This window comes from Bufo bufo, chromosome 6, assembly GCF_905171765.1.
Source record: "Bufo bufo chromosome 6, aBufBuf1.1, whole genome shotgun sequence".
In the NCBI taxonomy this organism is placed as follows: domain Eukaryota; kingdom Metazoa; phylum Chordata; class Amphibia; order Anura; family Bufonidae; genus Bufo; species Bufo bufo.
Genome location: NC_053394.1, coordinates 369,107,659 through 369,133,206, shown reverse-complemented (window position 1 = coordinate 369,133,206; position 25,548 = coordinate 369,107,659). Strand labels below are relative to the sequence as shown.

Here is a 25,548-nt window from a genome sequence, read left to right as displayed (position 1 = left end):
CCTTCTTTAAGATCTTGATCATCACCTGGTTGCCTATCCGGAATGGACGGGTTGATTCCTGTGAAAGAGAAGGAGACTTACAAGCCACTTTTTCTTCAGTTTTACTGAGGACTTTGATCAGATTAGTACTTCTCTCTGATCAGGTCCAAGTCCCCTTCCTGCACCACCAGGGGGCGTCTTGCCCATGGTGTGGGGAAAGGCCTACCCATGAGTATCTCAATGCTGTTTATGTCCTACTCTGTGGAAATGTGCTACTTAAGATGGAAGCACTGTGTTGGGGGAATGCATAACTTCCCCTCTTCGCAGACTAATCCTATCTCAGGATTTTTCTGCAATACTGGATAACACCAGTCCTGCTGTTCCTGTTCAGTGACATACCACTGAAGATCAGTAAGTATTTGCAGCATCTCAGGGGTTGGAGATGCCAAACATGGCATCTCCCAATGGTTATACAAACCTGTGAGGTTGCTTTTGGCAACTCATTTCGCCATCTTAACTGCCAGCGCATTGCCCTGTGAGACATGATCCTTACCATCTGCTGCCGTGAATCCTCTCCTCTGCCAGATCATACCATGGTCCCACACTACCCCATGTGTGTACCTACTCTCAGTATGAATGGTGACAGGTCTATCAGCATGTAGAATACATGTCCTAGTGAGTGCAATAAGCTCAGCTGCCTGCTGTGTTGAGTGCGGATGTCCTTGAGTAGGCCTACAACATCATGAGTGGTGTGCAAAATGGTGTAATGTCACATTGTGAAAGAATTTGCCGACTCTACCATCATAGCACAGGCTGCAAGAGAACGCAGACATGCCGACATCCCTTGAACAGAGGTGGGCATTACCTTTGAGAAAAACACACAAGGACGCAACTTGCCTCCGTTTTCTTGTGTCAGTACACCCGCCATGGTTTTACAATTTTGGCGTGCAAACATGTGGAAGGGCATATTATAGTCAGGGAGGCCCAGCCCTGGACTCGACATGAGCGAACATTTCAGATAATCAAATGCATTGTACATTTCAGAAGACCATTTAATCAAATCTGGATTTCCATCCAGAGTGGCTTGCCTCAAAACATTGTCAATAGTGGGAGCAATCAGTAATCCATTGTCTACCGTTTATCATACCAAGGAAAGATAACATTTCTTTCTTGGTGTGCGGGGCGACCAAACCCGCAATAGACTGGACTCTTTCTGTGCTGATTCTCCGTTCCCCTTTTGTGAGGACAAAGCCCAAGTATTCAACCTGCATTTTACACCATTGCATTTGCTTAAGTGTCACTTTGTGACCACATCCTGACAACCATTATAACAGTGATAAACCATCCTGAATGCTGGCCTCCGCTGACATGCTACACAGTAATAAATCATCGACATATTGCAGCAGCACAGAACCTTGGGGGGATGTACCATGACTCTAACATCGCTCGGAGGACTATGCTGTACACTACAGGTGAATCAGCATATCCCTGGGGCATCTCTGCACCAGGTCAGTTGGCGTCTGTCAAAGGAAAAAGCAAAAAGTAGTCTGGTTATCTTATCAACTGGGATAGAAAAGAAAGCATTTTTCAGATCTATCACACTGAACCAAACAGCGTCTGCTGGAATGGCAGATAATAATTAAGTGACATCAGGTACAACAGGGGCTATAGGCACAATGATGTTGTTGATGGCCCTTAAATCCTGTACAAAGCGGGCAGCACCATCTGCCTTTGTCACTGGATTCACGGGCGTGCTGTAGGGTGAAATCACCTCTGCCAGGATTCCCTTTTGTAGGAATTCCTTTATCATTGGCCTAAGTCCATCAAGTTTCTCTTTTAACAGCAGGTATTGTTTCTGGAACACTGAGATGACACCTGGTTTCACAGTAGCTTTGTAAGGTGTGCAATCTATGAATCCTGTGTCATATTCATTTGAGGACCATAATGCAAGGTTAATGTTATTCTGGGTGGTCCTGTATGTTTGCAAGAATCAGTGGCACTGGTGTAGAGACTGGAATGAGACCTGAGTGTACTCTTATGTCCTGATTCTTTGCTGATACCTGCAAGTTAAGCCTAATGAACAAATCTCTCCCTAATAGGCTGACTGGGTAATCTAGTATAATGCTAAATACATGACATGATGTATTCCCTGTCCATGGTTTCTACTGGTAAGGAATCTGTTCTGTATGTCCTTGTCAGTACCCCATTTATTCCCATAGAGGGCTCACATTTCCTTCCTGACACTCTGAGTCACCTAATTCACCCCTTTTGGTGGACGCTTTGGTCTGTCTTCTGTTCTGCCATTAGTATCTTAGCTGTCCATACGAGCAGAGCTCTAATGTTAAGCACAACACTGAACATGTAACATGTAACTGCAAACATTGAAACAAACAGATCTGACAATACAGACATGAACACACAAAGGGCCCATAAAAACTTTTCATTGAAATAAAAATGTACAGCTTGATCAATGCTGTTGGTACCAATAAAAAAAAAAAAAAAAACTTCCAAGAAAATAAAATAAAATTCTTAATGCGCATATTTAAAAACAAATACCGTATTCCATACGCATTCATATACATTTTCATGTACTCATCTTCACAAACCAGCTCATAACCACGCCCTTATACATAAAATATGAATTACACACACAGCTCTGCTACGTACATACAACTCAGAGCCACACCCATTCACATTCCACTGAATCATGTATCTTTCACCCAATCACACAATCTCTTTGTTACATCCCAAAACTTGCAGCACAGGCAAACACAGCAATTGCTGATGGTCTGTCGCTGTAAAACAATATACATGTTAATCATACAGTCATTTTGTTAAAATTAACAAATCATCTTATATGCCATGTCGTTTTTTTTTTTTTTTTTTTTTTTTTAGTGTTACACACATGCCACTTATTCTATATAACTACCCTTTCTATTTCCTCTTGTCTTGCGTCTCTTATTTCAGAAGTGTTCAAACAGGGGAAGTAAAGCAATACATCAAGACGTTCAGCTGTACCACATGTTCCTCAAACTTTTACTCGCATCTGAATAAGAACTTATTGGGTGCAACCTTAGATTGATACGAGTGGACACTTCTAATTAGCATCATCACTGCAGGCACATTTTAAACCATCGGAACATACAATTGGGAAAGATCTAATCCAATACTGGAGCCCTGTCTGGAATATCTTATAGATAACACAGGTTAGTATCTTCACATTCTGCTGATGCATTCAACAATTAGCAGCCCCCCTCCCCCCTCAACCCCCATATGAAATTCCTGAGCAGAGGGGAGGGGTGAGATGGGAGGGAGTTCTCTCTGAAAACACATCTCAAACAGGACAGGAAGAAGTTTTTGTAGGACTACAAGTGACATTTTGGAATGTGGTGGGGGGGAGGGATGCTTCATGGCAACCTTTGTTCTCTATAGGATTCAAAATCCTCCATCTTGAAATAAGAAATGCTGCTCATTTCATTTCTCTAACTTCAAGTTCTCTCAGTCACTTCCATATACACTTTTTCACCATTACTCAGCTTGCACCAGGCTATTATTATCCTTTAACAACTTCTCTCTTCAACTATCAATACACTTATGCATTAACTGTCCATCTTTTAGTGCTGTAATCTCTAATTCCAGGGACTATAAATCGTCACTATTTAAACACACACAGATCATTAGGGCAACAAAACTTAACCAGTTCATTTCTGAACGTTTAACACAAGCCCTTTCTAATTGCAAACACTGAGACACTTTTTCCCTTGCCATGAATTAACTTCCTGACTCTGCTGTGTCTTGTCACTCCCTATAGCCCCCCTTCACAATCACAGGAGCTCTGATGTAACCAGTCTGTAAGCTTCTAACAGCTTTTTGCAGCTTTTCAATCCTGCCAGCCTGGCATAACATTCTGTTTCACATTTTAACTATCAATTCTCACATCTTGCCCAATTGTCTACTCATGTGTTAACTAGAAAATAATTTGTGGGACTAGACCGTGCAACAAAGTTTACATGTTGGCAGTGATAGAAATAGAATGATTTCAAAGCGGGATGCGACCGTAAACTTACCACCCGGCCAACATCTCACACAGACAGATAATCTTAATACTTCTAAAATACTTATACTATATATACATAAGAGTTAATTCAAGCTTGTATCCTTCTGTTCCCGGAACAGATATCCTTATATAGTGCACTATCTCTTAACGATACGGACTCAAATGAGCCTCTTACAATCAACATTTTATAACGATATGGACTCAATGATATGAGCCGCTTACAATCAACATTTGCGTGTCCCAGACATCGCAATCCACTGAAATCATAAATAGATGGTTCGACTTACTTGAATGGGATTTTTGGTCATTGCTCCCAGGTCAAAGGCGGACAAAAATTGATGTCTTTCACGGTAGACCTGAAGAGTTGACCATCCCAATCCCGGACTGAGTCCCCAGATCTGTAAGGAAAATTTACTCTCTTGCCTAACGGTGTGTCCCTGACACATGATTTCAGTGGCCAGCTTGAATTAAGTCTTACCGGTACCGGGAGAATGAAGAAGATAGACCACATGAACACATGTCTATTTCCAATCCATTCTGGTTTATTCACAGCTGGCAAACAGTTTTAATAGAGGGGGTTGAGCTTCCTTTACATCCAATCATATGTTAGCATTAGTATTTGACCAATAGTATGGTCACACATAAGCTCTGCATTAACATCATAGCTGACTCATAGTAACAGCATTTGACCAATCAGGTATATACACATAAGCTAGCAGACACTTGAGCCAGATGTCCTTTTATGGCTAGAAGGCTGTTCATACTTTCAACATGTATGGATTTCCTGAAACAGTTTAAGGAAGTGTCTCACATTCCATAGGGGGAAGGGAGGTTTTGTAGTGCACTAACCAAATGTAATACACGTGGCTAAATGAGACAAAATGGAGTCACATATATCCCATCAGGCCCTAAGTGTCTGCATGCACTCCCAACAATGTCTGAGCATGCTCCTGATGAGACGGCTGATGTTGTCCTGGGGGATCTCCTCCCAGACCTGGATTAAGGTATGAGTTGACTCCTGGAAGTTCTGTGGCGCTACTTTGGCTGCGTTGAGACAGAATGTTCCAGAGCGTCTCAACTGGATTCAGGGAAACGTGAGGGCCCGTCGCTGTTATCAATGCCTTCACCATCCAGGAACTGCCTACACACTTTGGCCCCATGCGGCTGGGCATTGTCCTGCAGCAGCTGGCACCCAGGACCCGCTGCACCAACGTAAGGTCTGACAGTGGCTCTGAGGATTTCATCCCGGTACCTAACAGCAGTCAGGGAGAGAGTAATTGTCTGTGGCCACCACCAGCAAAAAAACATTCCCTTTTCGGAACTTGTCTTGCTGTTGCCTCTCCAGTGCGCACCTGTTGTCACTTTCATTTGCACTAAAGCAGGTGAAATGGATCCCTAATGGCTTATGCTTCCTAACTGGACAGATTGATATTCCTGAAGTTTAAGTGACTTGGGGGTTATACCGTGATGCTTAAGTGTTCCCTTAACTTTTTTTGTAGCAGTGTAATTTAAGGAGCATGCTCTTGAAATCTTTCCTGCCATCACATGAATATGTGTGTCGTTTTCCGGTCAGATGAGGTTTAAGAAAAGACAGTTGCGAGAATCCCTACTTTGTCCTGGTGGTTAATGACTGGAGCTTTATCTCAATTAAAACATAGGCGTTCAGATGTATCTCACTTCCTCCAAGGAAGTTTGATGGCCTGGCGTCTCGTTGGTAGCATGGCCGAGCGGTCTAAGGCGCTGGATTTAGGCTCCAGTCTCTTCGGAGGCGTGGGTTCGAATCCCACTGCTGCCAGTTTTTGAAGTTTGGCAGATCTTGAAATGTTAATGACAGATAATCCCACGTCTTTTCAGATCAACGTTCTTGTGAAACGCATAGGTAGCCCTGATGACACTCTCCTGAAGACGTATAAAATTGCAGGAAGGTGTGTTCTAGGTCAGGGATGATGCCCAATCTGTGGCCCTCCAGCTGTTGCAAAATGACAACTTCCATCGTTCCTGGACAGCCTACAGCTGTCTGAGAATGCTGGGAGTTGTAGCTTTTTAACAGCTGGAGGGCCGCAGATTGGACATTCCTGTTCTAGGTGATACTTCCTGAAGCTTTGGTCACAGAATAAGCCCTCTTCCTCTTAATGCGGTAGCTGTGTTGGCATTTGACGCACGTCAGGGTGAATGGTTTCCAAGTCTGAAAAAGATGCGTAATAATGCTTTGTTAAGCAGTAGCAAGGTGGCGCTGTTGAAATGACTGGACTTTGGTTCCTTTCAGACTGGAGGAAGGTATTTGTAGTTCTCTGCCGCCGAAGTTAAACATTCATTTCAACTGCGGAATAGATTGTGCTTCTTTTCAAATGGGGTCCTCGACATGGTTGAATTGTGGTAGCATGGCCGAGCGGTCTAAGGCGCTGGATTAAGGCTCCAGTCTCTTCGGGGGCGTGGGTTCGAATCCCACTGCTGCCATCCTTGTGTTCTTTTGAATATCTTCTCGGAGGTAGTTTACGGGTTTTGCTTATCCACCGCTAAAAAAAAACTAAATTAAGGGAACGCTTAAATCACACATGGGATCTCCATGAATAAAAGCTTCAAGTTGAAAGTCTTTACTGGTATAAATTGTGTAATTGGTTGAGAACAAAGTCACGTACTGATGGTCAGTGGAAAGCAAACTCATCAACCCATGGAAGGCTGGGTTCCAAATCACCCCAAAAATCAAAGTAAAAAAATTCAAATCACAGGCGGTTCCAAATTGCGTGAATTTCATCACAGCAACTCATAATGTGACTCAGTAGTGTCTATGGGCCCTAAGTGTCTGTATGCACTCCCAACAATGTCTGAGCATGCTCCTGATGAGACGGCTGATGTTGTCCTGGGGGATCTCCTCCCAGACCTGGATTAAGGTATGAGTTGACTCCTGGAAGTTCTGTGGCGCTACTTTGGCTGCGTTGAGACAGAATGTTCCAGAGCGTCTCAACTGGATTCAGGGAAACGTGAGGGCCCGTCGCTGTTATCAATGCCTTCACCATCCAGGAACTGCCTACACACTTTGGCCCCATGCGGCTGGGCATTGTCCTGCAGCAGCTGGCACCCAGGACCCGCTGCACCAACGTAAGGTCTGACAGTGGCTCTGAGGATTTCATCCCGGTACCTAACAGCAGTCAGGGAGAGAGTAATTGTCTGTGGCCACCACCAGCAAAAAAACATTCCCTTTTCGGAACTTGTCTTGCTGTTGCCTCTCCAGTGCGCACCTGTTGTCACTTTCATTTGCACTAAAGCAGGTGAAATGGATCCCTAATGGCTTATGCTTCCTAACTGGACAGATTGATATTCCTGAAGTTTAAGTGACTTGGGGGTTATACCGTGATGCTTAAGTGTTCCCTTAACTTTTTTTGTAGCAGTGTAATTTAAGGAGCATGCTCTTGAAATCTTTCCTGCCATCACATGAATATGTGTGTCGTTTTCCGGTCAGATGAGGTTTAAGAAAAGACAGTTGCGAGAATCCCTACTTTGTCCTGGTGGTTAATGACTGGAGCTTTATCTCAATTAAAACATAGGCGTTCAGATGTATCTCACTTCCTCCAAGGAAGTTTGATGGCCTGGCGTCTTGTTGGTAGCATGGCCGAGCGGTCTAAGGCGCTGGATTTAGGCTCCAGTCTCTTCGGAGGCGTGGGTTCGAATCCCACTGCTGCCAGTTTTTGAAGTTTGGCAGATCTTGAAATGTTAATGACAGATAATCCCACGTCTTTTCAGATCAACGTTCTTGTGAAACGCATAGGTAGCCCTGATGACACTCTCCTGAAGACGTATAAAATTGCAGGAAGGTGTGTTCTAGGTCAGGGATGATGCCCAATCTGTGGCCCTCCAGCTGTTGCAAAATGACAACTTCCATCGTTCCTGGACAGCCTACAGCTGTCTGAGAATGCTGGGAGTTGTAGCTTTTTAACAGCTAGAGGGCCGCAGATTGGACATTCCTGTTCTAGGTGATACTTCCTGAAGCTTTGGTCACAGAATAAGCCCTCTTCCTCTTAATGCGGTAGCTGTGTTGGCATTTGACGCACGTCAGGGTGAATGGTTTCCAAGTCTGAAAAAGATGCGTAATAATGCTTTGTTAAGCAGTAGCAAGGTGGCGCTGTTGAAATGACTGGACTTTGGTTCCTTTCAGACTGGAGGAAGGTATTTGTAGTTCTCTGCCGCCGAAGTTAAACATTCATTTCAACTGCGGAATAGATTGTGCTTCTTTTCAAATGGGGTCCTCGACATGGTTGAATTGTGGTAGCATGGCCGAGCGGTGTAAGGCGCTGGATTAAGGCTCCAGTCTCTTCGGGGGCGTGGGTTCGAATCCCACTGCTGCCATCCTTGTGTTCTTTTGAATATCTTCTCGGAGGTAGTTTACGGGTTTTGCTTATCCACCGCTAAAAAAAAACTAAATTAAGGGAACGCTTAAATCACACATGGGATCTCCATGAATAAAAGCTTCAAGTTGAAAGTCTTTACTGGTATAAATTGTGTAATTGGTTGAGAACAAAGTCACGTACTGATGGTCAGTGGAAAGCAAACTCATCAACCCATGGAAGGCTGGGTTCCAAATCACCCCAAAAATCAAAGTAAAAAAATTCAAATCACAGGCGGTTCCAAATTGCGTGAATTTCATCACAGCAACTCATAATGTGACTCAGTAGTGTCTATGGGCCCTAAGTGTCTGTATGCACTCCCAACAATGTCTGAGCATGCTCCTGATGAGACGGCTGATGTTGTCCTGGGGGATCTCCTCCCAGACCTGGATTAAGGTATGAGTTGACTCCTGGAAGTTCTGTGGCGCTACTTTGGCTGCGTTGAGACAGAATGTTCCAGAGCGTCTCAACTGGATTCAGGGAAACGTGAGGGCCCGTCGCTGTTATCAATGCCTTCACCATCCAGGAACTGCCTACACACTTTGGCCCCATGCGGCTGGGCATTGTCCTGCAGCAGCTGGCACCCAGGACCCGCTGCACCAATGTAAGGTCTGACAGTGGCTCTGAGGATTTCATCCCGGTACCTAACAGCAGTCAGGGAGAGAGTAATTGTCTGTGGCCACCACCAGCAAAAAAACATTCCCTTTTCGGAACTTGTCTTGCTGTTGCCTCTCCAGTGCGCACCTGTTGTCACTTTCATTTGCACTAAAGCAGGTGAAATGGATCCCTAATGGCTTATGCTTCCTAACTGGACAGATTGATATTCCTGAAGTTTAAGTGACTTGGGGGTTATACCGTGATGCTTAAGTGTTCCCTTAACTTTTTTTGTAGCAGTGTAATTTAAGGAGCATGCTCTTGAAATCTTTCCTGCCATCACATGAATATGTGTGTCGTTTTCCGGTCAGATGAGGTTTAAGAAAAGACAGTTGCGAGAATCCCTACTTTGTCCTGGTGGTTAATGACTGGAGCTTTATCTCAATTAAAACATAGGCGTTCAGATGTATCTCACTTCCTCCAAGGAAGTTTGATGGCCTGGCGTCTTGTTGGTAGCATGGCCGAGCGGTCTAAGGCGCTGGATTTAGGCTCCAGTCTCTTCGGAGGCGTGGGTTCGAATCCCACTGCTGCCAGTTTTTGAAGTTTGGCAGATCTTGAAATGTTAATGACAGATAATCCCACGTCTTTTCAGATCAACGTTCTTGTGAACGCATAGGTAGCCCTGATGACACTCTCCTGAAGACGTATAAAATTGCAGGAAGGTGTGTTCTAGGTCAGGGATGATGCCCAATCTGTGGCCCTCCAGCTGTTGCAAAATGACAACTTCCATCGTTCCTGGACAGCCTACAGCTGTCTGAGAATGCTGGGAGTTGTAGCTTTTTAACAGCTGGAGGGCCGCAGATTGGACATTCCTGTTCTAGGTGATACTTCTGAAGCTTTGGTCACAGAATAAGCCCTCTTCCTCTTAATGCGGTAGCTGTGTTGGCATTTGACGCACGTCAGGGTGAATGGTTTCCAAGTCTGAAAAAGATGCGTAATAATGCTTTGTTAAGCAGTAGCAAGGTGGCGCTGTTGAAATGACTGGACTTTGGTTCCTTTCAGACTGGAGGAAGGTATTTGTAGTTCTCTGCCGCCGAAGTTAAACATTCATTTCAACTGCGGAATAGATTGTGCTTCTTTTCAAATGGGGTCCTCGACATGGTTGAATTGTGGTAGCATGGCCGAGCGGTCTAAGGCGCTGGATTAAGGCTCCAGTCTCTTCGGGGGCGTGGGTTCGAATCCCACTGCTGCCATCCTTGTGTTCTTTTGAATATCTTCTCGGAGGTAGTTTACGGGTTTTGCTTATCCACCGCTAAAAAAAAACTAAATTAAGGGAACGCTTAAATCACACATGGGATCTCCATGAATAAAAGCTTCAAGTTGAAAGTCTTTACTGGTATAAATTGTGTAATTGGTTGAGAACAAAGTCACGTACTGATGGTCAGTGGAAAGCAAACTCATCAACCCATGGAAGGCTGGGTTCCAAATCACCCCAAAAATCAAAGTAAAAAAATTCAAATCACAGGCGGTTCCAAATTGCGTGAATTTCATCACAGCAACTCATAATGTGACTCAGTAGTGTCTATGGGCCCTAAGTGTCTGTATGCACTCCCAACAATGTCTGAGCATGCTCCTGATGAGACGGCTGATGTTGTCCTGGGGGATCTCCTCCCAGACCTGGATTAAGGTATGAGTTGACTCCTGGAAGTTCTGTGGCGCTACTTTGGCTGCGTTGAGACAGAATGTTCCAGAGCGTCTCAACTGGATTCAGGGAAACGTGAGGGCCCGTCGCTGTTATCAATGCCTTCACCATCCAGGAACTGCCTACACACTTTGGCCCCATGCGGCTGGGCATTGTCCTGCAGCAGCTGGCACCCAGGACCCGCTGCACCAACGTAAGGTCTGACAGTGGCTCTGAGGATTTCATCCCGGTACCTAACAGCAGTCAGGGAGAGAGTAATTGTCTGTGGCCACCACCAGCAAAAAAACATTCCCTTTTCGGAACTTGTCTTGCTGTTGCCTCTCCAGTGCGCACCTGTTGTCACTTTCATTTGCACTAAAGCAGGTGAAATGGATCCCTAATGGCTTATGCTTCCTAACTGGACAGATTGATATTCCTGAAGTTTAAGTGACTTGGGGGTTATACCGTGATGCTTAAGTGTTCCCTTAACTTTTTTTGTAGCAGTGTAATTTAAGGAGCATGCTCTTGAAATCTTTCCTGCCATCACATGAATATGTGTGTCGTTTTCCGGTCAGATGAGGTTTAAGAAAAGACAGTTGCGAGAATCCCTACTTTGTCCTGGTGGTTAATGACTGGAGCTTTATCTCAATTAAAACATAGGCGTTCAGATGTATCTCACTTCCTCCAAGGAAGTTTGATGGCCTGGCGTCTCGTTGGTAGCATGGCCGAGCGGTCTAAGGCGCTGGATTTAGGCTCCAGTCTCTTCGGAGGCGTGGGTTCGAATCCCACTGCTGCCAGTTTTTGAAGTTTGGCAGATCTTGAAATGTTAATGACAGATAATCCCACGTCTTTTCAGATCAACGTTCTTGTGACCTGCATAGGTAGCCCTGATAACACAATCCTGAAGACGTATAGAATTGCAGGAAAGTGTGTTCTAGGTCAGGGATGATGCCCAATCTGTGGCCCTCCAGCTGTTGCAAAATGACAACTTCCATCGTTCCTGGACAGCCTACAGCTGTCTGAGAATGCTGGGAGTTGTAGCTTTTTAACAGCTGGAGGGCCGCAGAGTAGACATTCCTGTTCTAGGTGATACTTCCTGAAGCTTTGGTCACAGAATAAGCCCTCTTCCTCTTAATGCGGTAGCTGTGTTGGCATTTGACGCACGTCAGGGTGAATGGTTTCCAAGTCTGAAAAAGATGCGTAATAATGCTTTGTTAAGCAGTAGCAAGGTGGCGCTGTTGAAATGACTGGACTTTGGTTCCTTTCAGACTGGAGGAAGGTATTTGTAGTTCTCTGCCGCCGAAGTTAAACATTCATTTCAACTGCGGAATAGATTGTGCTTCTTTTCAAATGGGGTCCTCGACATGGTTGAATTGTGGTAGCATGGCCGAGCGGTCTAAGGCGCTGGATTAAGGCTCCAGTCTCTTCGGGGGCGTGGGTTCGAATCCCACTGCTGCCATCCTTGTGTTCTTTTGAATATCTTCTCGGAGGTAGTTTACGGGTTTTGCTTATCCACCGCAAAAAAAAAACTAAATTAAGGGAACGCTTAAATCACACATGGGATCTCCATGAATAAAAGCTTCAAGTTGAAAGTCTTTACTGGTATAAATTGTGTAATTGGTTGAGAACAAAGTCACGTACTGATGGTCAGTGGAAAGCAAACTCATCAACCCATGGAAGGCTGGGTTCCAAATCACCCCAAAAATCAAAGTAAAAAAATTCAAATCACAGGCGGTTCCAAATTGCGTGAATTTCATCACAGCAACTCATAATGTGACTCAGTAGTGTCTATGGGCCCTAAGTGTCTGTATGCACTCCCAACAATGTCTGAGCATGCTCCTGATGAGACGGCTGATGTTGTCCTGGGGGATCTCCTCCCAGACCTGGATTAAGGTATGAGTTGACTCCTGGAAGTTCTGTGGCGCTACTTTGGCTGCGTTGAGACAGAATGTTCCAGAGCGTCTCAACTGGATTCAGGGAAACGTGAGGGCCCGTCGCTGTTATCAATGCCTTCACCATCCAGGAACTGCCTACACACTTTGGCCCCATGCGGCTGGGCATTGTCCTGCAGCAGCTGGCACCCAGGACCCGCTGCACCAATGCAGCGTACTCAAGTTGTGTGTAATAGAGTTTCTGGGTGTAGTAGTGCAATGACACTAACCTGAGACGGCTGACTCTCTGCATAGGCAGGTGATGATAGAAATTGTTCGTGACGCCAGTGCCAATTAAACGGTGGCACGCCGTTTGCGGATAGCAGGAATAAATTGAAGAACACGTGGTATTAAAACAGAACTCCAACTTTAGTAGTTTTCATGCAGAGACAATATTGGAATCGCAGTTCCTTGGCATACAGTCGATTTTGCCATACGGTTGATGCAGGCAATTACAGATTTAGCAAGGTGATTACAGAGTGTTGAACACAGGACTTGCAGTACAGGAGCTTGCACTCTATTTCTGTCTGATCCTGGAATATAGCAATTCTTCACCAAGGCCCAATAACCTAGTTCTGGCTTTATATCCTTGGCTATAGCTTTAGAAAGTACCTCCTCTGTTATTTTGAGTACCTCTTGCTTCTCTGCGTTTTGCCTCTGTCTCTCTCAGCTGCTTCCTCAGGCTCTTTATCTAAGATATTCCTGTTTCTGCATATGGGAATTCAGGAGGGAATCTTCTCCTGGACAGCAGGCTTCAGGCCTGGACTTGTCTCAGACATTGTCTAATCTCCAACTGTAGATTACAGACACTAGACTCCGTCTGCCTTCTACTTCCCTGACTGGGCCTTATATAAACTAGCTCCCTAGCTCCCTCTAATGACTAGAAGCTGGAATGACACCCCTAGCAGGCCTGTACATGCAAGTGTCATAGTAACAGGGAAACACATAGCATTGCATTACATGACATTTTATAAAACTGACATATACCAACTTCTCCATAACTAAGGAGGGACGACAGCACACCAAGTGACACTTTGGTAGTGACGGGTATTACAGTTCCCGTACACTACATACCCCACTGCTTTAAGCTGAGTACGACCTCGTACTCCATCATGGGTCGCCCAACTGGAATCTCTACCTGAAATAGAAAATATAGACATGCAGGCATACATACATGTAATTCATCTGCATTTACATTTACATCAGGTCCAATTGGCAAAGGTGAAGGGTAGTGACAAGGGGCGTCGTTCTCTTCTCTCAGGATAATGAATGGAACGGGGGCGCTGACCTGGCACAGCGTAACATTATAACCAGGATAGTCCATGACAATGAATAAGTCCATGATAGAACAGCAAAATAGATAAAACAGTATAAAAGTTCTTGGAGGCTCAAAGAACAAACATGAGTCCGTACCCAGGTTATTTCTTATTAAATCACAGAGGCTCTCATGCAGTGGAGTCCATCCCTGGGCACAATACTTTTAAAAGAGCAAAAATCTCAGAGGCTCAGGTTCTTTTGAGTCTGTCTCCGGGCACGGTTCCTTAGCATGAAGTTGCACAATAAAAGGACAGCAAAGACAAGTGCCGTAATACCCCTGATCAACCTGAAAAGGGGGTGAAGGGTAAAAGGTGCAACTAAAGGAACAGGCACAACTTGGTGTGGGGTACCAAAAGCAGGCAGGAGATCCTGGAAACAAACGTGGCCTTGCTGACTTTGTGATTTCAGTGGTCAACACCTACCACTGAGCCGTGGACAAACTGGCAGCCGCAACAAAGGACCAGAAACGTAGGACTCCTGTCCTGGAAGGATAAACACCATATTTCTTTGGTGCAATAAATCAAAGGCCTAGCAGGCTGATTTACAGTGGCATATCATAACCACTCGGCTCCGCTGGCAAGTATCGTCTGTAGTATTCTTCTACAGGCGGGTGTGCCCACATAACAGTGTCAGGGGGCAGCTGTAGGGTAAAGGGGCCCCTAATAGGTATTGGCCCCATAGGCCTAGGGGTGAACCCTCTGGTGGACCTTGCCGGTCCTGACATGATCACTGCAGGGTGTAACGTGCTGGGTACCGCCGCCGCAAGCGGTCCGGTGCGCTGTGTGCAGCAGTTTACAGCAATCGCGGGTCCGGTCTGGGGCACTGACGGAGCGGTGGCAACAGAAGGTGGTCTACGGGTGGTGACAGGCACCCTTACCTCATCCTTCCTTGGCGGTGTCCGGATCCTGGCGGTGTGTATCTTGCGTAACTCCCGCAACTTCTCCTCCAGCCGGACGATCTGCTCACCGATGCTCTCTGTGTCGGAGTCGCTGTCCTCTGCTGGCGCCGCCGGCGCAGGTACAGTCACCGATGGCGCGGACTCGGCCTCTGCAGTTTCAGGCGATGCGTCGGGTCTCCGACCCATCCGGATGTTCTTAAAGGTAGCACTAAGTCCTTTTAACTGTTCCAGCTCTGATATGGTCCTCTCCCGACGAGGCAGCTCGGGGGAAGGATAGGGGCTCACCCATTTCTCCAACACGGTTGGCTGCCAGAAGACATTAGGCCCAATGAAGGAGCTCCGCTCCTGGAAGGCGTGATGGGCCGGCTCTGGAGAGCGTTCAGGTTCCCGCTCGCAGCCAGAGTAGTCTTCTCCTTCTTCTGCCTCCCAGTCCTCAGGTGCTTGCTTGGGACGGGTCACAGCAGTCGCATAAGGGCCTCGCAGGCTCTTGGCAGGGGTGTACTCCACTTCCTCTCCCTCGCGGAGGCTGTGCTGGTACGAAGGGAGGTAGTCTCTTTTGACAGACCTTCGATTCACATAGAGGTCTCTGCCAGTTAGATAGTCCTGGATAAACCCGTAGCCACGGGATTTGTCAAATGACAGCACCACTCCCTTTCTCCTTTCCAGGCGGGGTTGGGTGTGCGTATGCTTCTCATGTATTGTCTTAGTTAGTTCCTCATAGATGATTTTGGTCTTTGTATTCCGCTTTATAGCGGCCTCTCGGATCTCCGCCATCAGGGAGGACCATTTGAAAGATGGTTGGAAAAAGTCCCTCCACGAGCCATAGCAGGGCTCGGGTTCTTTCTCCCTTGGGCGGCAGGCGGGTTGCTCCGGTCCCGGAGAGTAGGTTGGTGGAGCCTCTTCTGGCTCTACACCGATATCAGTCATCTTTGCAATTTCAGGTGCGGACGCTGCAGTAACACTCTGCTCACTATCCAACATGCTCGATCCTTCTGAGGAGGGCGATAGGGTCGCGTCAATCAGAGTAGCCAGCTCCTCCCACTGCACTGGGAGGCCGCCCCCCAGGTATTCCAGTATATGGAAGGCGGTGTCCATGCTGGCAGACATGCAAATGTCCAGATAAGCAGTGGCGCCTGACCTTGAACTCCTTCCCGCTCTTTTCTCGGAAAGGCGCCAATTTTTCCCGCCTTTTCGGGATGAAGGTGACGCAGCATTAAATTCAGCAAGCCCAGCAGCCATCTTTGGGTATAAACGCTGTCTATTCACTGACAGCAAGCAGGAATGTAAAAAGTCCACAAAACCACGCTCCAATGTGGCGATTTTCTTCCTCTTGGTAGCGCAACACTGCACATCGCTTTTTAGAAGTTTTGGGTACACTTTGGGTACGATTTTCAGTCCACAAAGTCCACTTTCAATAAACAGGTAATTTGTCACTTTGGTCACAGGGCAATTGTATAAGGCACAAAGTTCACGCTTCTTGCACTGGAAAGCGTGCGTATCCTGTTCGTGACGCCAAAAGAGAGGTGCAGCGTACTCAGGTTGTGTGTAATAGAGTTTCTGGGTGTAGTAGTGCAATGACACTAACCTGAGACGGCTGACTCTCTGCATAGGCAGGTGATGATAGAAATTGTTCGTGACGCCAGTGCCAATTAAACGGTGGCACGCCGTTTGCGGATAGCAGGAATAATTTGAAGAACACGTGGTATTAAAACAGAACTCCAACTTTAGTAGTTTTCATGCAGAGACAATATTGGAATCGCAGTTCCTTGCCATACAGTCGATTTTGCAATACGGTTGATGCAGGCAATTACAGATTTAGCAAGGTGATTACAGAGTGTTGAACACAGGACTTGCAGTACAGGAGCTTGCACTCTATTTCTGTCTGATCCTGGAATATAGCAATTCTTCACCAAGGCCCAATAACCTAGTTCTGGCTTTATATCCTTGGCTATAGCTTTAGAAAGTACCTCCTCTGTTATTTTGAGTACCTCTTGCTTCTCTGCGTTTTGCCTCTGTCTCTCTCAGCTGCTTCCTCAGGCTCTTTATCTAAGATATTCCTGTTTCTGCATATGGGAATTCAGGAGGGAATCTTCTCCTGGACAGCAGGCTTCAGGCCTGGACTTGTCTCAGACATTGTCTAATCTCCAACTGTAGATTACAGACACTAGACTCCGTCTGCCTTCTACTTCCCTGACTGGGCCTTATATAAACTAGGGCTCCCTAGCTCCCTCTAATGACTAGAAGCTGGAATGACACCCCTAGCAGGCCTGTACATGCAAGTGTCATAGTAACAGGGAAACACATAGCATTGCATTACATGACATTTTATAAAACTGACATATACCAACTTCACCATAACTAAGGAGGGACGACAACACACCAAGTGACACTTTGGTAGTGACGGGTATTACAGTTCCCGTACACTACACCAACGTAAGGTCTGACAGTGGCTCTGAGGATTTCATCCCGGTACCTAACAGCAGTCAGGGAGAGAGTAATTGTCTGTTGCCACCACCAGCAAAAAAACATTCCCTTTTCGGAACTTGTCTTGCTGTTGCCTCTCCAGTGCGCACCTGTTGTCACTTTCATTTGCACTAAAGCAGGTGAAATGGATCCCTAATGGCTTATGCTTCCTAACTGGACAGATTGATATTCCTGAAGTTTAAGTGACTTGGGGGTTATACCGTGATGCTTAAGTGTTCCCTTAACTTTTTTTGTAGCAGTGTAATTTAAGGAGCATGCTCTTGAAATCTTTCCTGCCATCACATGAATATGTGTGTCGTTTTCCGGTCAGATGAGGTTTAAGAAAAGACAGTTGCGAGAATCCCTACTTTGTCCTGGTGGTTAATGACTGGAGCTTTATCTCAATTAAAACATAGGCGTTCAGATGTATCTGACTTCCTCCAAGGAAGTTTGGTGGCCTGGCGTCTCGTTGGTAGCATGGCCGAGCGGTCTAAGGCGCTGGATTTAGGCTCCAGTCTCTTCAGAGGCGTGGGTTCGAATCCCACTGCTGCCAGTTTTTGAAGTTTGGCAGATCTTGAAATGTTAATGACAGATAATCCAACGTCTTTTCAGATCAACGTTCTTGTAGCCCTGATGACACTCTCCTGAAGACGTATAAAATTGCAGGAAGGTGTGTTCTAGGTCAGGGATGATGCCCAATCTGTGACTCTCCAGCTGTTGCAAAATGACAACTTCCATCGTTCCTGGACAGCCTACAGCTGTCTGAGAATGCTGGGAGTTGTAGCTTTTTAACAGCTGGAGGGCCGCAGATTGGACATTCCTGTTCTAGGTGATACTTCCTGAAGCTTTGGTCACAGAATAAGCCCTCTTCCTCTTAATGCGGTAGCTGTGTTGGCATTTGACGCACGTCAGGGTGAATGGTTTCCAAGTCTGAAAAAGATGCGTAATAATGCTTTGTTAAGCAGTAGCAAGGTGGCGCTGTTGAAATGACTGGACTTTGGTTCCTTTCAGACTGGAGGAAGGTATTTGTAGTTCTCTGCCGCCGAAGTTAAACATTCATTTCAACTGCGGAATAGATTGTGCTTCTTTTCAAATGGGGTCCTCGACATGGTTGAATCGTGGTAGCATGGCCGAGCGGTCTAAGGCGCTGGATTAAGGCTCCAGTCTCTTCGGGGGCGTGGGTTCGAATCCCACTGCTGCCATCCTTGTGTTCTTTTGAATATCTTCTCGGAGGTAGTTTACGGGTTTTGCTTATCCACCGCTAAAAAAAAACTAAATTAAGGGAACGCTTAAATCACACATGGGATCTCCATGAATAAAAGCTTCAAGTTGAAAGTCTTTACTGGTATAAATTGTGTAATTGGTTGAGAACAAAGTCACGCACTGATGGTCAGTGGAAAGCGGTCTAAGGCGTTGGATTTAGGCTCCAGTCTCTTCGGAGGCATGGGTTTGAATCCCACTGCTGCCAGTTTTTGAAGTTTGGCAGATCTTGAAATGTTAATGACAGATAATCCAACGTCTTTTCAGATCAACGTTCTTGTAGCCCTGATGACACTCTCCTGAAGACGTATAAAATTGAAGGAAGGTGTGTTCTAGGTCAGGGATGATGCCCAATCTGTGGCCCTCCAGCTGTTGCAAAATGACAACTTCCATCGTTCCTGGACAGCCTACAGCTGTCTGAGAATGCTGGGAGTTGTAGCTTTTTAACAGCTGGAGGGCCGCAGATTGGACATTCCTGTTCTAGATGATACTTCTTGAAGCTTTGGTCACAGAATAAGCCCTCTTCCTCTTAATGCGGTAGCTGTGTTGGCATTTGACGCACGTCAGGGTGAATGGTTTCCAAGTCTGAAAAAGATGCGTAATAATGCTTTGTTAAGCAGTAGCAAGGTGGCGCTGTTGAAATGACTGGACTTTGGTTCCTTTCAGACTGGAGGAAGGTATTTGTAGCTCTCTGCCGCCGAAGTTAAACATTCATTTCAACTGCGGAATAGATTGTGCTTCTTTTCAAATGGGATCCTCGACATGGTTGAATTGTGGTAGCATGGCCGAGCGGTCTAAGGCGCTGGATTAAGGCTCCAGTCTCTTCGGGGGCGTGGGTTCGAATCCCACTGCTGCCATCCTTGTGTTCTTTTGAATATCTTCTCGGAGGTAGTTTACGGGTTTTGCTTATCCACCGCTAAAAAAAAACTAAATTAAGGGAACGCTTAAATCACACATGGGATCTCCATGAATAAAAGCTTCAAGTTGAAAGTCTTTACTGGTATAAATTGTGTAATTGGTTGAGAACAAAGTCACGTACTGATGGTCAGTGGAAAGCAAACTCATCAACCCATGGAAGGCTGGGTTCCAAATCACCCCAAAAATCAAAGTAAAAAAATTCAAATCATAGGCGGTTCCAAATTGCGTGAATTTCATCACAGCAACTCATAATGTGACTCAGTAGTGTCTATGGGCCCTAAGTGTCTGTATGCACTCCCAACAATGTCTGAGCATGCTCCTGATGAGACGGCTGATGTTGTCCTGGGGGATCTCCTCCCAGACCTGGATTAAGGTATGAGTTGACTCCTGGAAGTTCTGTGGCGCTACTTTGGCTGCGTTGAGACAGAATGTTCCAGAGCGTCTCAACTGGATTCAGGGAAACGTGAGGGCCCGTCGCTGTTATCAATGCCTTCACCATCCAGGAACTGCCTACACACTTTGGCCCCATGCGGCTGGGCATTGTCCTGCAGCAGCTGGCACCCAGGACCCGCTGCACCAACGTAAGGTCTGACAGTGGCTCTGAGGATTTCATCCCGGTACCTAACAGCAGTCAGGGAGAGAGTAATTGTCTGTGGCCACCAGCAGCAAAAAAACATTCCCTTTTCGGAACTTGTCTTGCTGTTGCCTCTCCAGTGCGCACCTGTTGTCACTTTCATTTGCACTAAAGCAGGTGAAATGGATCCCTAATGGCTTATGCTTCCTAACTGGACAGATTGATATTCCTGAAGTTTAAGTGACTTGGGGGTTATACCGTGATGCTTAAGTGTTCCCTTAACTTTTTTTGTAGCAGTGTAATTTAAGGAGCATGCTCTTCAAATCTTTCCTGCCATCACATGAATATGTGTGTCGTTTTCCGGTCAGATGAGGTTTAAGAAAAGACAGTTGCGAGAATCCCTACTTTGTCCTGGTGGTTAATGACTGGAGCTTTATCTCAATTAAAACATAGGCGTTCAGATGTATCTCACTTCCTCCAAGGAAGTTTGATGGCCTGGCGTCTCGTTGGTAGCATGGCCGAGCGGTCTAAGGCGCTGGATTTAGGCTCCAGTCTCTTCGGAGGCGTGGGTTCGAATCCCACTGCTGCCAGTTTTTGAAGTTTGGCAGATCTTGAAATGTTCATGACAGATAATCCCACGTCTTTTCAGATCAACGTTTTTGTAGCCCTGATGACACTCTCCTGAAGACGTATAAAATTGCAGGAAGGTGTGTTCTAGGTCAGGGATGATGCCCAATCTGTGGCCCTCCAGCTGTTGCAAAATGACAACTTCCATCGTTCCTGGACAGCCTACAGCTGTCTGAGAATGCTGGGAGTTGTAGCTTTTTAACAGCTGGAGGGCCGCAGATTGGACATTCCTGTTCTAGGTGATACTTCCTGAAGCTTTGGTCACAGAATAAGCCCTCTTCCTCTTAATGCGGTAGCTGTGTTGGCATTTGACGCACGTCAGGGTGAATGGTTTCCAAGTCTGAAAAAGATGCGTAATAATGCTTTGTTAAGCAGTAGCAAGGTGGCGCTGTTGAAATGACTGGACTTTGGTTCCTTTCAGACTGGAGGAAGGTATTTGTAGTTCTCTGCCGCCGAAGTTAAACATTCATTTCAACTGCGGAATAGATTGTGCTTCTTTTCAAATGGGGTCCTCGACATGGTTGAATTGTGGTAGCATGGCCGAGCGGTCTAAGGCGCTGGATTAAGGCTCCAGTCTCTTCGGGGGCGTGGGTTCGAATCCCACTGCTGCCATCCTTGTGTTCTTTTGAATATCTTCTCGGAGGTAGTTTACTGGTTTTGCTTATCCACCGCTAAAAAAAAAATTAATTAAGGGAACGCTTAAATCACACATGGGATCTCCATGAATAAAAGCTTCAAGTTGAAAGTCTTTACTGGTATAAATTGTGTAATTGGTTGAGAACAAAGTCACGTACTGATGGTCAGTGGAAAGCAAACTCATCAACCCATGGAAGGCTGGGTTCCAAATCACCCCAAAAATCAAAGTAAAAAAATTCAAATCACAGGCGGTTCCAAATTGCGTGAATTTCATCACAGCAACTCATAATGTGACTCAGTAGTGTCTATGGGCCCTAAGTGTCTGTATGCACTCCCAACAATGTCTGAGCATGCTCCTGATGAGACAGCTGATGTTGTCCTGGGGGATCTCCTCCCAGACCTGGATTAAGGTATGAGTTGACTCCTGGAAGTTCTGTGGCGCTACTTTGGCTGCGTTGAGACAGAATGTTCCAGAGCGTCTCAACTGGATTCAGGGAAACGTGAGGGCCCGTCGCTGTTATCAATGCCTTCACCATCCAGGAACTGCCTACACTCTTTGGCCCCATGCGGCTGGGCATTGTCCTGCAGCAGCTGGCACCCAGGACCCGCTGCACCAACGTAAGGTCTGACAGTGGCTCTGAGGATTTAATCCCGGTACCTAACAGCAGTCAGGGAGAGAGTAATTGTCTGTGGCCACCACCAGCAAAAAAACATTCCCTTTTCGGAACTTGTCTTGCTGTTGCCTCTCCAGTGCGCACCTGTTGTCACTTTCATTTGCACTAAAGCAGGTGAAATGGATCCCTAATGGCTTATGCTTCCTAACTGGACAGATTGATATTCCTGAAGTTTAAGTGACTTGGGGGTTATACCGTGATGCTTAGTGTTCCCTTAACTTTTTTTGTAGCAGTGTAATTTAAGGAGCATGCTCTTGAAATCTTTCCTGCCATCACATGAATATGTGTGTCGTTTTCCGGTCAGATGAGGTTTAAGAAAAGACAGTTGCGAGAATCCCTACTTTGTCCTGGTGGTTAATGACTGGAGCTTTATCTCAATTAAAACATAGGCGTTCAGATGTATCTCACTCCTCCAAGGAAGTTTGATGGCCTGGCGTCTCGTTGGTAGCATGGCCGAGCGGTCTAAGGCGCTGGATTTAGGCTCCAGTCTCTTCGGAGGCGTGGGTTCGAATCCCACTGCTGCCAGTTTTTGAAGTTTGGCAGATCTTGAAATGTTCATGACAGATAATCCCACGTCTTTTCAGATCAACGTTCTTGTAGCCCTGATGACACTCTCCTGAAGACGTATAAAATTGCAGGAAGGTGTGTTCTAGGTCAGGGATGATGCCCAATCTGTGGCCCTCCAGCTGTTGCAAAATGACAACTTCCATCGTTCCTGGACAGCCTACAGCTGTCTGAGAATGCTGGGAGTTGTAGCTTTTTAACAGCTGGAGGGCCGCAGATTAGACATTCCTGTTCTAGGTGATACTTCCTGAAGCTTTGGTCACAGAATAAGCCCTCTTCCTCTTAATGCGGTAGCTGTGTTGGCATTTGACGCACGTCAGGGTGAATGGTTTCCAAGTCTGAAAAAGATGCGTAATAATGCTTTGTTAAGCAGTAGCAAGGTGGCGCTGTTGAAATGACTGGACTTTGGTTCCTTTCAGACTGGAGGAAGGTATTTGTAGTTCTCTGCCGCCGAAGTTAAACATTCATTTCAACTGCGGAATAGATTGTGCTTCTTTTCAAATGGGGTCCTCGACATGGTTGAATTGTGGTAGCATGGCCGAGCGGTCTAAGGCGCTGGATTAAGGCTCCAGTCTCTTCAGGGGCGTGGGTTCGAATCCCACTGCTGCCATCCTTGTGTTCTTTTGAATATCTTCTCGGAGGTAGTTTACGGGTTTTGCTTATCCACCGCTAAAAAAAAACTAAATTAAGGGAACGCTTAAATCACACATGGGATCTCCATGAATAAAAGCTTCAAGTTGAAAGTCTTTACTGGTATAAATTGTGTAATTGGTTGAGAACAAAGTCACGTACTGATGGTCAGTGGAAAGCAAACTCATCAACCCATGGAAGGCTGGGTTCCAAATCACCCCAAAAATCAAAGTAAAAAAATTCAAATCACAGGCGGTTCCAAATTGCGTGAATTTCATCACAGCAACTCATAATGTGACTCAGTAGTGTCTATGGGCCCTAAGTGTCTGTATGCACTCCCAACAATGTCTGAGCATGCTCCTGATGAGACGGCTGATGTTGTCCTGGGGGATCTCCTCCCAGACCTGGATTAAGGTATGAGTTGACTCCTGGAAGTTCTGTGGCGCTACTTTGGCTGCGTTGAGACAGAATGTTCCAGAGCGTCTCAACTGGATTCAGGGAAACGTGAGGGCCCGTCGCTGTTATCAATGCCTTCACCATCCAGGAACTGCCTACACACTTTGGCCCCATGCGGCTGGGCATTGTCCTGCAGCAGCTGGCACCCAGGACCCGCTGCACCAACGTAAGGTCTGACAGTGGCTCTGAGGATTTCATCCCGGTACCTAACAGCAGTCAGGGAGAGAGTAATTGTCTGTGGCCACCACCAGCAAAAAAACATTCCCTTTTCGGAACTTGTCTTGCTGTTGCCTCTCCAGTGCGCACCTGTTGTCACTTTCATTTGCACTAAAGCAGGTGAAATGGATCCCTAATGGCTTATGCTTCCTAACTGGACAGATTGATATTCCTGAAGTTTAAGTGACTTGGGGGTTATACCGTGATGCTTAAGTGTTCCCTTAACTTTTTTTGTAGCAGTGTAATTTAAGGAGCATGCTCTTGAAATCTTTCCTGCCATCACATGAATATGTGTGTCGTTTTCCGGTCAGATGAGGTTTAAGAAAAGACAGTTGCGAGAATCCCTACTTTGTCCTGGTGGTTAATGACTGGAGCTTTATCTCAATTAAAACATAGGCGTTCAGATGTATCTCACTTCCTCCAAGGAAGTTTGATGGCCTGGCGTCTCGTTGGTAGCATGGCCGAGCGGTCTAAGGCGCTGGATTTAGGCTCCAGTCTCTTCGGAGGCGTGGGTTCGAATCCCACTGCTGCCAGTTTTTGAAGTTTGGCAGATCTTGAAATGTTAATGACAGATAATCCCACGTCTTTTCAGATCAACGTTCTTGTGAAACGCATAGGTAGCCCTGATAACACAATCCTGAAGACGTATAAAATTGCAGGAAGGTGTGTTCTAGGTCAGGGATGATGCCCAATCTGTGGCCCTCCAGCTGTTGCAAAATGACAACTTCCATCGTTCCTGGACAGCCTACAGCTGTCTGAGAATGCTGGGAGTTGTAGCTTTTTAACAGCTGGAGGGCCGCAGATTAGACATTCCTGTTCTAGGTGATACTTCCTGAAGCTTTGGTCACAGAATAAGCCCTCTTCCTCTTAATGCGGTAGCTGTGTTGGCATTTGACGCACGTCAGGGTGAATGGTTTCCAAGTCTGAAAAAGATGCGTAATAATGCTTTGTTAAGCAGTAGCAAGGTGGCGCTGTTGAAATGACTGGACTTTGGTTCCTTTCAGACTGGAGGAAGGTATTTGTAGTTCTCTGCCGCCGAAGTTAAACATTCATTTCAACTGCGGAATAGATTGTGCTTCTTTTCAAATAGGGTCCTCGACATGGTTGAATTGTGGTAGCATGGCCGAGCTGTCTAAGGCGCTGGATTAAGGCTCCATTCTCTTCGGGGGCGTGGGTTCGAATCCCACTGCTGCCATCCTTGTGTTCTTTTGAATATCTTCTCGGAGGTAGTTTACGGGTTTTGCTTATCCACCGCTAAAAAAAAACTAAATTAAGGGAACGCTTAAATCACACATGGGATCTCCATGAATAAAAGCTTCAAGTTGAAAGTCTTTACTGGTATAAATTGTGTAATTGGTTGAGAACAAAGTCACGTACTGATGGTCAGTGGAAAGCAAACTCATCAACCCATGGAAGGCTGGGTTCCAAATCACCCCAAAAATCAAAGTAAAAAAATTCAAATCACAGGCGGTTCCAAATTGCGTGAATTTCATCACAGCAACTCATAATGTGACTCAGTAGTGTCTATGGGCCCTAAGTGTCTGTATGCACTCCCAACAATGTCTGAGCATGCTCCTGATGAGACGGCTGATGTTGTCCTGGGGGATCTCCTCCCAGACCTGGATTAAGGTATGAGTTGACTCCTGGAAGTTCTGTGGCGCTACTTTGGCTGCGTTGAGACAGAATGTTCC

General features: G+C 46.0%; 17 non-coding genes across 17 annotated transcripts; all 17 read left to right on the top strand.

Moving 5' to 3' along the window:
- The first annotated feature begins 5,749 nt into the window (after nucleotides 1–5,749).
- TRNAL-UAG lies at nucleotides 5,750–5,831 on the top strand. Its single transcript has one exon. It is a non-coding gene; the product is annotated as a tRNA-Leu (tRNA).
- Nucleotides 5,832–6,411: 580 nt separating this feature from the next.
- On the top strand, nucleotides 6,412–6,493 carry TRNAL-AAG. Its single transcript has one exon. It is a non-coding gene; the product is annotated as a tRNA-Leu (tRNA).
- Nucleotides 6,494–7,636: 1,143 nt separating this feature from the next.
- Nucleotides 7,637–7,718, top strand: TRNAL-UAG. The gene has a single exon. It is a non-coding gene; the product is annotated as a tRNA-Leu (tRNA).
- A 580-nt stretch (nucleotides 7,719–8,298) lies between these two features.
- On the top strand, nucleotides 8,299–8,380 carry TRNAL-AAG. The gene has a single exon. It is a non-coding gene; the product is annotated as a tRNA-Leu (tRNA).
- Nucleotides 8,381–9,523: 1,143 nt separating this feature from the next.
- TRNAL-UAG lies at nucleotides 9,524–9,605 on the top strand. The gene has a single exon. It is a non-coding gene; the product is annotated as a tRNA-Leu (tRNA).
- Nucleotides 9,606–10,183: 578 nt separating this feature from the next.
- Nucleotides 10,184–10,265, top strand: TRNAL-AAG. Its single transcript has one exon. It is a non-coding gene; the product is annotated as a tRNA-Leu (tRNA).
- Nucleotides 10,266–11,408: 1,143 nt separating this feature from the next.
- Nucleotides 11,409–11,490, top strand: TRNAL-UAG. Its single transcript has one exon. It is a non-coding gene; the product is annotated as a tRNA-Leu (tRNA).
- Nucleotides 11,491–12,070: 580 nt separating this feature from the next.
- On the top strand, nucleotides 12,071–12,152 carry TRNAL-AAG. Its single transcript has one exon. It is a non-coding gene; the product is annotated as a tRNA-Leu (tRNA).
- A 5,621-nt stretch (nucleotides 12,153–17,773) lies between these two features.
- TRNAL-UAG lies at nucleotides 17,774–17,855 on the top strand. The gene has a single exon. It is a non-coding gene; the product is annotated as a tRNA-Leu (tRNA).
- Nucleotides 17,856–18,422: 567 nt separating this feature from the next.
- Nucleotides 18,423–18,504, top strand: TRNAL-AAG. The gene has a single exon. It is a non-coding gene; the product is annotated as a tRNA-Leu (tRNA).
- An 833-nt stretch (nucleotides 18,505–19,337) lies between these two features.
- On the top strand, nucleotides 19,338–19,419 carry TRNAL-AAG. Its single transcript has one exon. It is a non-coding gene; the product is annotated as a tRNA-Leu (tRNA).
- Nucleotides 19,420–20,562: 1,143 nt separating this feature from the next.
- Nucleotides 20,563–20,644, top strand: TRNAL-UAG. The gene has a single exon. It is a non-coding gene; the product is annotated as a tRNA-Leu (tRNA).
- A 567-nt stretch (nucleotides 20,645–21,211) lies between these two features.
- TRNAL-AAG lies at nucleotides 21,212–21,293 on the top strand. The gene has a single exon. It is a non-coding gene; the product is annotated as a tRNA-Leu (tRNA).
- Nucleotides 21,294–22,434: 1,141 nt separating this feature from the next.
- Nucleotides 22,435–22,516, top strand: TRNAL-UAG. Its single transcript has one exon. It is a non-coding gene; the product is annotated as a tRNA-Leu (tRNA).
- Nucleotides 22,517–23,083: 567 nt separating this feature from the next.
- On the top strand, nucleotides 23,084–23,165 carry TRNAL-AAG. The gene has a single exon. It is a non-coding gene; the product is annotated as a tRNA-Leu (tRNA).
- Nucleotides 23,166–24,308: 1,143 nt separating this feature from the next.
- Nucleotides 24,309–24,390, top strand: TRNAL-UAG. Its single transcript has one exon. It is a non-coding gene; the product is annotated as a tRNA-Leu (tRNA).
- Nucleotides 24,391–24,970: 580 nt separating this feature from the next.
- On the top strand, nucleotides 24,971–25,052 carry TRNAL-AAG. The gene has a single exon. It is a non-coding gene; the product is annotated as a tRNA-Leu (tRNA).
- Nucleotides 25,053–25,548: the final 496 nt, after the last annotated feature.